The following is a 10,656-nucleotide window of genomic DNA, read 5'->3' on the forward strand; positions in this document are numbered from 1 at the left end:
TGTGTGTGTGTGTGTGTGTGTGTGTGTGTGTGTGTGTGTGTGTGTGTGTGTGTGTGTGTGTGTGTGTGTGTGGACACCACTCTGTCTAGTCGACATAATATCATTCCCAAAAGAAATGTAATGTTTGTCTGACAGAGAACTGGTAATCTTTTGTTATGTCTAGCACGCACACAGCTGAACGCTGAATGCACACTGGAAGAAACCAGTTAGTCTGAGTTGGATTTTCAGAAGAGGCTGGAAACTTTGAGACCTGAGATGGATGAGCTAACCATCTGAGGGGAAATGTAATTACTACAAATGAGAAGTTTTGCTGACGACCCAGCTGGGTCTGATAAGTGTTGTTTAGTGATGGGAAGCAAAGCCGTCTCCCAACAGAGCTGCTACCTGCTCAACGTGAGGACCCATGGACAGCTCTTGGACTCGTGTGCACCCTGACCAAATGGGTCCCTCATTAAGCTGACCACCTTTGAGACATGTCTATCTACAACGGCCTCACACAATGCTTCACAGATCAATCATGGGTAACAGCTGAGGCAAACTTGATAACTCTTTCTTCTGCAGTCATAAAACTACTAATAAATAATCTGACCAAGACCTTAACACCTTCCCTCCAAATTGACAAAAACTTATAGGTTAACCTGGGTCTCTTGTTAATTAATTAATAAAGGAAAAACATTTCCTTAGGGAAATATAAATTTTCATTCCATAAAGGTTTAAACATCCAGACCTCATCTTAACATAGACATATAAATCACGTCTAAAATAATTTTCACCTTTTTAATTTTTGTAGTAAGTTACCATAAAAGACAAAGCTGGTTCCTCTTCTTTGAGTATTTTTGGCCTGAGATAAGAATTCCCTGCATATCATTCTCACACTTTGTAAATACGAGTCTGATTAAAAAGGGTGAATTAATATTGATCATTAACTTGGCAAAAGTGAAGTGCAGGACAGAAACAGTTGGCACCCTTTCTGCTTCTCTCCTACCATCTCGCTACACTATAAATCCATTGGAAGTCAAAAGAACAATTGACACAAAACCAGAGATGATTCAGGATGAGTTCAGATGCTACTGCAGGTTTATTTATTTCTCCATTTCCTTCTGTTCTCATGCTGATCTTGGCCAGAATAAATGCTACAATATCTCCAGCAAACAAGGTAGCATTTTTCTGTAAGCTATGTCTTCTCAGGAAAGGCAGTCATGCCACAGGTAATCATAGAGATGAGGTTTAAATTGCTGTAAACAACTGGTTCCTGCACAGAAACCCACTGCTTTTATGCAAAAATCTGAGGCCTACTCTGGCCAGCAACACCCTTGCTTGAAAAAAAAAACAGGAGCAACAAGTCTGCTCTTTCTTCCATCATAGCCAATAAAAAACTCACAGCCAACGGCCTCAAACCAGTTCTATATGATCATGTAGTTTATTCATCTGACACTGTCCTCTGGGATTTGTTTTATGACTCTCTTCTATCCTTCGATTTTTCTTGTTCATTTGCAAGGAAATGTTCTTCATTTGCTTCGTGTGATTGAGGGGAGAGGCTGGTGAGCTTGTATACCATTTGGGATGACAGAGTGAATCTAGACACAACTTGTGTGTGTGTGTGTGTGTGTGTGTGTGGTGTGAATTAAGCTTTGGTTCAGGTTAGAGTTAGGAATAGACTAGTAATAGTTAGTTTTAGGGGAAATGTCTGGTTTAGGCACGAATACAGTTACAAAAATGAATGGAAGTCAATACAATGTCCTCAGGTTGATGTAAGTACAAGGACGTGTGTGTGTGTGTGGTGGGGGGGGGGCACGTTTTTTCTACATCGTGGGAAACAGAAAAAGGCAGCCTTGTGGGGACCAAATGTGAATCGATGGGACCAATGCGCCACGGGTACGGATGCTAATTTCGGGTGGGGGTTGGGTAAAGGATCAAGGTGTGAATTGAGTTTAGGTTAGTTTTAGGGTCAGGTTACAGGTTAATTGTAGGGTAAATTTCAGGGTTAGGATATAAAATTTTCAGACAATGAATAGAAGTCAATCCACGGTCCTCACTGGGATATAAAATTAAGCCTGAGTGTGTGTGTGTGTCTGCTGTACCAAGCTATAAGAGACACTTTCACATATAAAGATATTTATGTGATTTTGGTTTTAGGTGGACACAAATGATTTTTTTCTGGCTGTAAAATAAAATAGAGACAATTACACAGTTAACTTTTTCTCTCTCTGAAAGCTTACTGTATTTTTGCTCTTTATGAGTCACAGGAGATGGTGATTCACAGGTCATTATCTAAGGTAGCTGCAGCCTTGTTAGTGGAACAAAAGTGGCTGGAGGTGTTGTAAAACTGAGCTTAAAGAACCAAAAGCTCAACTAATTTCCATTGTGTGCAGAAGTAATGGAACCTCTAATGTCGCCCTTTGTCAACAAAAGTATATAATTCCTAAATTATAAATAAATGAGGCAGTAAACACAATGTGTCTCTTATGCGACATAAAAGCAGTGGAAGCTGACTGAAGCTAAAACTTTACCTTCTAAAAGGTGAGATTGCTTTTTGGCTCAACTGTAAGACTCTGGATCAATTCCTCAAGCGAGGCTTTGGCTCATGCTGATATAAAGACGTCTGGATGAATTTTAAATTAGGACCTTGGCAAGCATCTGGAATAAAATGCTTCTGGAATCATCACCTTGGCTTCCTAAAACACAACAAAGTTTTGTGAGTTACAGTGAAAGGCTAAAAATGAGCCAAATGGTAAGTGAAAATAAAGGTGGTTTGGTAAACAAAACTTCACATTTTACTTTAATTCTCCTGCTTTTAAAATAAATAACTTAGATTTACTGAAGTGCAGAAACGTAATGAACAATAAGTACCTTACCTGTCATATGAAGCTCTTTTAATAACCTCAGTTATGAAAAATAAAGTGTAATAGTGACTAGAACGATGAGCTAATGTTTGATCTGAGAGGGAGCAAGACCGAAGAGGGATGCGGCTATCTTAAAACAAGAAGTTTGTGCAAACTCTCTTATTAAATCGAAATTATTTTGTCTTTTATTGTTTTCTAAGAATTTGATGGTTATTTACAAGCACAAATAGCAGCAGCTGCAACTTGCTGTAGCACTTCAAGTGCAGAACAGTGCACTTCAAGTAGGAATGCTATAATACTCCGGCTGTTCCTCATTACTGTCAGCAGATGTTGGCAGGTGTTAAGTAGACTTCTGGTGTTCAGTTTCAAATGAAATATATTGTTAACTGTTTTAATTGAATAATAATATCAAAGACAAAACTATTTAATTTGTTATGTGAATTTATGTAGACTGGCAGTGAGATTTAGAAAATTGCACAAGTGGTGCCACCTAAAATCTCGCCTAGGGCGACAAATTGTCTAGATCCAGCCCTGCTTTTGCCTGTGCCAGTTAAAAATTGAGCCGTAACTTTCTGCATCAGTTGCAAACATGTAATTAAAGTCTGGCTGATTCCATAAAAATATAAAAAAGGCAAAATAACCAAAACTAATTCAAGCATAACAACAAAGATGAGCAAAAATATAGTCAGAAATGAACCCAGAATGCAAACACTAAAAAAAATAAATAAATAAATAAATAAATAAATAAATAAATAAATAAATAACTTCAATAAGGTGATAACATGCAGCTTAAGTGTTTATTAATGGTTGTGAATAGAAGTGTCACTGACCAACCTCTGAACATGTACATAAGTCCTTTAACCTGTTTGCTATATTGTTATTCAGCATGAAGTTTCTGGGATTTTAAAGCAGTCTAACCAGGGGAGAGAAGAAAAAACAAAAGCAGTGAAATGCCCCCACAGTTTTTCAACTATCTCCCCTCTTCAGGCATCCAATATGTCAGAGGTTGGTGGGAGTAAATTGCTGCAGTTGGATAAAATGCTGCAGACCACTTTGGCAGAACCTGTGGACAGTATAGATATGCAACAAGGGAAAATAAGGTTGAAAATCCACAATGTTCTATTAAAAAATGCCACCATCTGTGATTCCTGGAGGGAATTAATTTGTTCTTTGGGCCAATATTATTACATTTTTGTCCCTTGATTCATATAGTAAAGGCTACCCTTTAAGGATTTAGCATTTTCATCTTTTATAAGCAATGTGCAGCGTGAGATCAAAGTCTCTTTTAACTCATTTGCAGATTAATTGGAGATGGGAAAAAATGAAATTCCCAACACTTCTGTAACGCCACACTCTGCGACAGTGACTAATTCTGAATGAAAAGGTCAACATGGAAATAATTGCTCAATTTAATTTCTGAATGGACGAATCATCATGATTTAACTATATTTTCATTTTCTCCTTCAATAAGCAGACATTCGTCCTGCTCTAAAATGTGAGTCGGAAGCACACGGGAATCTGTATTTTCATTCAATTAAAGCTGCACTTCTCAACCTTCTTTTCCACACAGCCACAGGGCTGTCAAATGCCTGCTGCTCAAAATAGCTCTCAGGCTATTTCTCCGTCACCCAACAACTCAACACCTTCGACAATCATCATTTAAATCTCCAAAACAAAGCGCAAATAGACTCCCTTCTGTCCTTCGTTTTAACTCTTTTTTTTAAATCCAGTTCTTCTTTTCACACGTGCTCTGAAATTGGAGCAAGTACTGAAATTTTCTTGCTGACACTTTGCACCTCGATGCATCCCTGAAGATGTGATGATGTATCTCTAATGCACCCAACCACAGCTGTCCTGTATGCACACACAGCTACACCCACATCACACCTCACACTTCACCACAAACACAATTTACACCAACGATCTTTATCACGGGGACCCGGATCATTTGGGTTTCTGATGTCTATCAGGAGTTTTAAATTAGAAAACAAATCCTGATATTTTATGTCAAAGAAGACTCTGATGAGCTCTATATAAAGCCCAATAAATCACCAGAAAAGCTTATTTTCTGTGCTGCTAAATTGACACTTCTTTGTGTTTTTTAAAATGTCTGAAACAGTAATGAGAAAAACGTGAACATGATTGCTGACAATGTCATCAGAAAGTAGCTTTTATTGTCACAAAAAATGTAAATATATTATATATATATACTGTATATACCAGTGTGTGTGTGTATATGTATATATATATATATATATATGTATAAATGCTATATGTATAAATGCGTGTTTGTATGTTTGTATGTAACAAGCACTTCTTCCTTCCAGAGGCAGGACATACTCTTGTGAAGGTTTGTCAGTGCATCACTTCCTTTGACGACAACGTGACCCATTTTGGTGTTCACACTTGAAAAAATAGATCAAGCTCTTCAAAAAAAAAATCATTTTAGACACATTTGATAGAATTTATTTTTACACAACTGAAAGTCTCGTAAAAAATAATGCTCTCAGGGACTTTTTAATAATTACCGCACACCAGTGACATTTAAAATGCAATTTTCTCTAGACAAAGAAGCATCTCAAGGTTGGAAGTAGATATCTGAAAACACACATTTATAATAGAACATAAAGATAAATCATTATTGAAGACAGTGGTGCAATAAGTCCATGGTTTCACCTCCATGTCCCTAAAGCAATAGTTCAGCTCTTTTGAAGTGGGGTTCTATGAAATGTGTATGAATGATTAATATCTTACCTGCTGTAGAAAGCTCCTGGAATTACCTCAGCGTGGAGGAACTTAGTTTAAATCTGATTTGATTGACAAGGTGATTGACAGCCTGAGCTGGGTCAACACCAAAGCAGAGTGTCTTAAAACAGCTTTTATTAGCATACATTTATGTCAATTTGACATTACACAGTTATTTATATAGTATTGGGTGCAAGCACAAACAGCAACAACAGCTAGTTGCATTTCCAGTGCAGGCTGGGGAACGTCCTACAGGGATATCATCATCTTTGTGCTGGTTTAACCATATCAAAATTACTATGATATGAATTTGAGGATTCCAATTTTCTGGCAGTATTCACCTCTCCTGTAGGTGGAGCTGTTGTGCAAGGTGTCCTCTCTGCTTCTCTGGTTCCAGTTGTCACACCTGGCCTCAGTCGTCCTCATCGTTCTTCTGCTATCAGGGTGGACATCATCTCATTGTCATTGCTGGGGTCGCAACAGTGGTAACATTTAGTCTTTTTTATCGTTGGCAAACATTTCAAGTATTTAATGACTTATCTTTGTCTTTTTTCCTGTTGTCTCTTCTACAGACTCACTGCATTCACCACCTCACGGATCCTAGTGTTTTGGAACTCCCCCTAGCTGAAACCATTTTCCTGGATTTGTCTCCCCCCTGGGGGAACCCCAGGAACTCATCCCTCACTCACCTGTCTGTCCACTCTCCATTTAGGCCTTCGTGCCTCCTGAATGCCTGAATCTTTTTTTATTCATTTTATTTGTAACAATTATATACACAACAAAGAAAAAAAAAACATGCAATCAAAATAAAATCAATATATCAATCAATCTTCATTCATACCCTGCAGCAACTCAGTTAGAAAGACCTTTAACCTGAAACACAATTCTTATCTTCTTTCAGATTGTCATCAAAATTGTGTCCAAACACATTTTTTCCTTTCCTCAAATATATACTTGTCAAAAACAGGAATTGCGTGATAAAATTTGCAATTTCAGTTCACACGAGGAAAAATAACGGGATTCACCTTTTTTTTTCAGGACTACAGAACTAGTGTTGATGTTGTAATTGTAATGGACAAGGATTTGTTCTGACTGATTTAGGTTGTGTTCTGTGAGCTTGTAAACTTCCGTTAAAACTCTCGAAGTGATAAATTAAAAGTGAAGGTGCTCAGTCATCTTCCTCATGTCACAGGAGCTGGTGAGATCTCATCACATGTGGCTTCCTGACTTTTGCTGCTCTGACAGTGGCAATCATGGTATCACATATGGAAAATAGCCTCCACACAATCATGCACTCTCACTGGCATGAAACATTTGTCCGTTCTTCACACCACTGCATGTCTGAACGTGATAGCGACAGCCTGAGTGAAATAAATCCAAAAGAGGTTCCAGTTGAGCAGATGAAAACAGAGAAAGGAAACAAATTGTGATGGAGAGGTTTCTATTTGTGTGATGATGCAGAGAGGAAAACTCCCAGACTCAAACTGAGGAAACAGGATCAGTTGAGTATTCCACTGTAGATTCAGCACTTTTTTAGGAGTATCATTATCCTAGAATCACACAAATTGAAAAAAATAAAATTAAAAAGCTATTGCACTAATGACTTCATTACACTACATAATTTTTTATTGTGTTTCATGTGAAGCACTTCGGTCAACAGCTGCTGCGGTTTAGCTGAAAATCCATGTGACATCATATAAAAACTAATTTAGTAAAATCAAGAGCATCTTTTCTAAGGTTAAAGGGATTTTATTGCTGTGTTTATAGACTTAAAGGTACGTTAAGTGTAACGGTACACTAACATGAAAAAGTAAGGTGTTTTATTTTGTTGAATTATGGCAGCATGTGTTTCAGAATTGATTTGTAACTGAAAATGAGCTAATTAACTTAGAAGTTAAAAATCTTAGTTAAAATGTTTTGTTCTGTTCTGGACGGGTTCTTCTTTAATGAAACGTTTCGTCTCTCCTCCAAGAGACTTCGTCAGTCTGAGGAGTTACAGGTGAACTCAGTCTCACTGCCTCCCCATGGACAAACAGGTTTAACAAACATCAACGCTGTATGTTTGCAGAAGTACAGCCCCCCTTTACATCAACTGTGAATGCAACCTCCTCGTTTTTTGTCGTCTTCGAATTTGTTGACCTCTCCTGGATGGACAACATGTCAGTGGTCGTCAAGAAGCCTCAGCGTCTGCTTGACTTCCTGAGAGTCTTCAGGAAGTAACAACCTGGACTCCAATCTGCTGTTGACCTTCTACCACTCGTCCATAGAATATCTCCTGACATACTGCATCTCTCATTGCGGAGAAAAAAAATCATAGCCACAAACAGTTCCTGCCCAGGTTTTGACTTGTTTGACCCGTTGCCCTCTGGGAGACACTAAAGATGTATCAGAACAAAACAAACAGACTCAAGATCAGTGTTTTCCCAAACCCATAACTGTACTGAACTCACACATGAACTGACTTCTCAGTCTAACCTTCTAAACCTCCAGATGTCCACACCTTCCACCTGGGATTGACTTAATTATTTAATCAATTATTTAAAATCAAGAAATACTGTGCAATATCAGTAATGTGTAATATCTATTACAGAGTGTGCAATACCACTGGTTCTTTTGTTACCTATTTTTTGTTTTTACTTTTTAACTTTTGGTGCATACATTTGCACTATGAGAGAAGTTGCTTTTGATTTCATTGTACATCAATGAAAATAAAAGGCATTTATTCAGTCAGTTTTTGTCATATATGTCATGTATTTGTGACTTTGTTTATGTGCATGAATATTACACAGGTTGAAATCAGCATCTGCCGTGTTTGTTTGACATTGACCAACATTCTTGTATCCATCACACCGGCTCATCTTGTCTGCATAAAGAGTACTCCAAAGCTTTGTTGTCACCTTGTTGCTAACAGACAGACGGTGATTGACAGGGATGTCCAATTACAGCCGCAGCTGTCTGACACCAGTGCATGTCACCAAACTCTCACTTGGACCACAAATGTCAAATAGTCCCACTGATCCACAAGCTGATCCACAAGCCTTTGATTTAAGGCTGTTACTGTCCAGGTCAGAGACAACAAACCCTGGTGGTGTCAATTAAAGATGCATTGTGGGAAATTACACTATTCATGCTTTCATCCTCTCAGTGGATTTTAATCCAAAGAAGCCAAACCAAAACCATTAACAACAGTAATGTTCCAGTTTATCTTTATTTATTTTTTAATTAACACAAGTTACCACTTGCTGGATATTGATTTGGTGGTGATCAGTCTGTTGTTTCAAGTTAATGACTCATCAAACCATTTGAGAAATATAATTTTTTGCTAATCACGTGTTTCCCACCGCAGCATTCTTGTCACAGAAACGATACGCTGTGAAGTCACTGGTGCAGACAAGTCTGCGTGAATGACAATCAGGATGCATCTGGATATCTGCTCAAGCACATAAGGGATTCGCTTAATAACAAAAATATATTTTGTCCTTTATGGATCAGTAAAAGCTGTCTCTGTGTACAGCTCAATTCAATTAAGCATAACAAAATAATTTAAGTTTAGTGCAAAAAGTAATTCAGACTCTTTTCATTTCCAGGAAACAAACAAACACATCATGAAACGTTAAAATAAATGTATCAACATTAAATGACCTGCAAACTTGTTAGTGCATGTAACGTTGATTTATTAAAGGTGTGTAGTGAGGATTGTATCTGTCACATGAGCAAAGCAACAGTTAAACGATTTAGCATGTCCACTTTCATGAATATGCAGAATATACGGTATAATAGATTTATCAAGCTTGAAACTGGTTTAGCATCTATTTTTAAAACATTTGAAAGAAAAAAATAATAAAAAATAAAAAAGTTAAATAAAACATTTGAAAGGCAGGAGCAAACTGCTTCAGATGCTGTTAACCCCGCCACTTTGACAGTGTGACAGGAAATATCCAAAAATAAAAAAAGTATAACTGCAGCATTGCAGCTTTAAAAATATAAATTTAAATGTAAACTCCTCTGCTGTGGGGCATTTTCTTTTTTTCACATTACACAAAGCTGGGACCAAAGAGATTTTAAGCCCCCACCTTTTTTTTTTTTTTTTTGAATCTACAGTATCTCCAAATGCAATCTGCATTACAATAATTGCATCCTTGAAACTTTCACAATGGATGTGATTGTGTTTTTCTTTGAAATCTTTGTGAAAATTAGGGCTTACCTCTCTGCACCAGTCAGTCACCTCTGCTCATTTGCTGGCTGGACAGCTGCCACGGGCAGAATGACAGATCTGCGAGCTGTGATGCATAATTTGTCTGACAAATTGTTTAAAAAAATTAAGTTGATGTTAAAGTATCACATCAACATTCAAGATAACTGTGCAACGGGTTGCAGACTTCTGTTCTATGAAAAATATCTTTGCAACACTGCATTTTCTTCTATCTAGTTTGCCTCCATCAGTTGCAAACACTCATTTGACTAGAGTGGTCTGCACCATCTTTGCACATATTATTCTTTGCACATGCAGTTTTCCATTTTTAACACAAGCATTTTTTTTTGTGCAGGTATTTAATACTGGGTTTCTTGATAAATCAGCTCCTTAGGGTTTTCACAATAACAGTAAAAGTACAATGTGTTGACACTGGTGAAGAATGTGTGTCCACTTTTTTTAAAGTACTCAGTTACAAATTTGGTTGTTTTTAACCCAGCAGTTTTTAACGTGTTTATTTCATATACCTGATGTTCACTTCACTGTTCCCTCCTCGCCTCCTGTCCTCGACTCCTGTTTGTCTGGCCTGCTCCCCGTATTGTATTATCCTATATCAGCTGAGTTTGAACAGGAAATGAGTCTGTATTTTGGTGCAAACCTAATCACAGCCACTGATTCTTTTCAATGATAGAGTATCTGATTAACCCGGTATCAGTTCAAAATAACGTTTCACATAAAACAACAACAAAAACAACAACAAAAAAACAACAGTATGAAAAAAATAAAATAAAATGAAGCTGCTCTGATTTCAATATCTTAAAGAGGAAACAAACCTGACACACACAGAAAAAAAACATTACTTATGCTCCCATGAAT

The sequence above is a fragment of the Austrofundulus limnaeus genome, unplaced genomic scaffold (genome assembly GCF_001266775.1).
Source record: "Austrofundulus limnaeus strain Quisiro unplaced genomic scaffold, Austrofundulus_limnaeus-1.0 Scaffold263, whole genome shotgun sequence".
Lineage (NCBI taxonomy): Eukaryota > Metazoa > Chordata > Actinopteri > Cyprinodontiformes > Rivulidae > Austrofundulus > Austrofundulus limnaeus.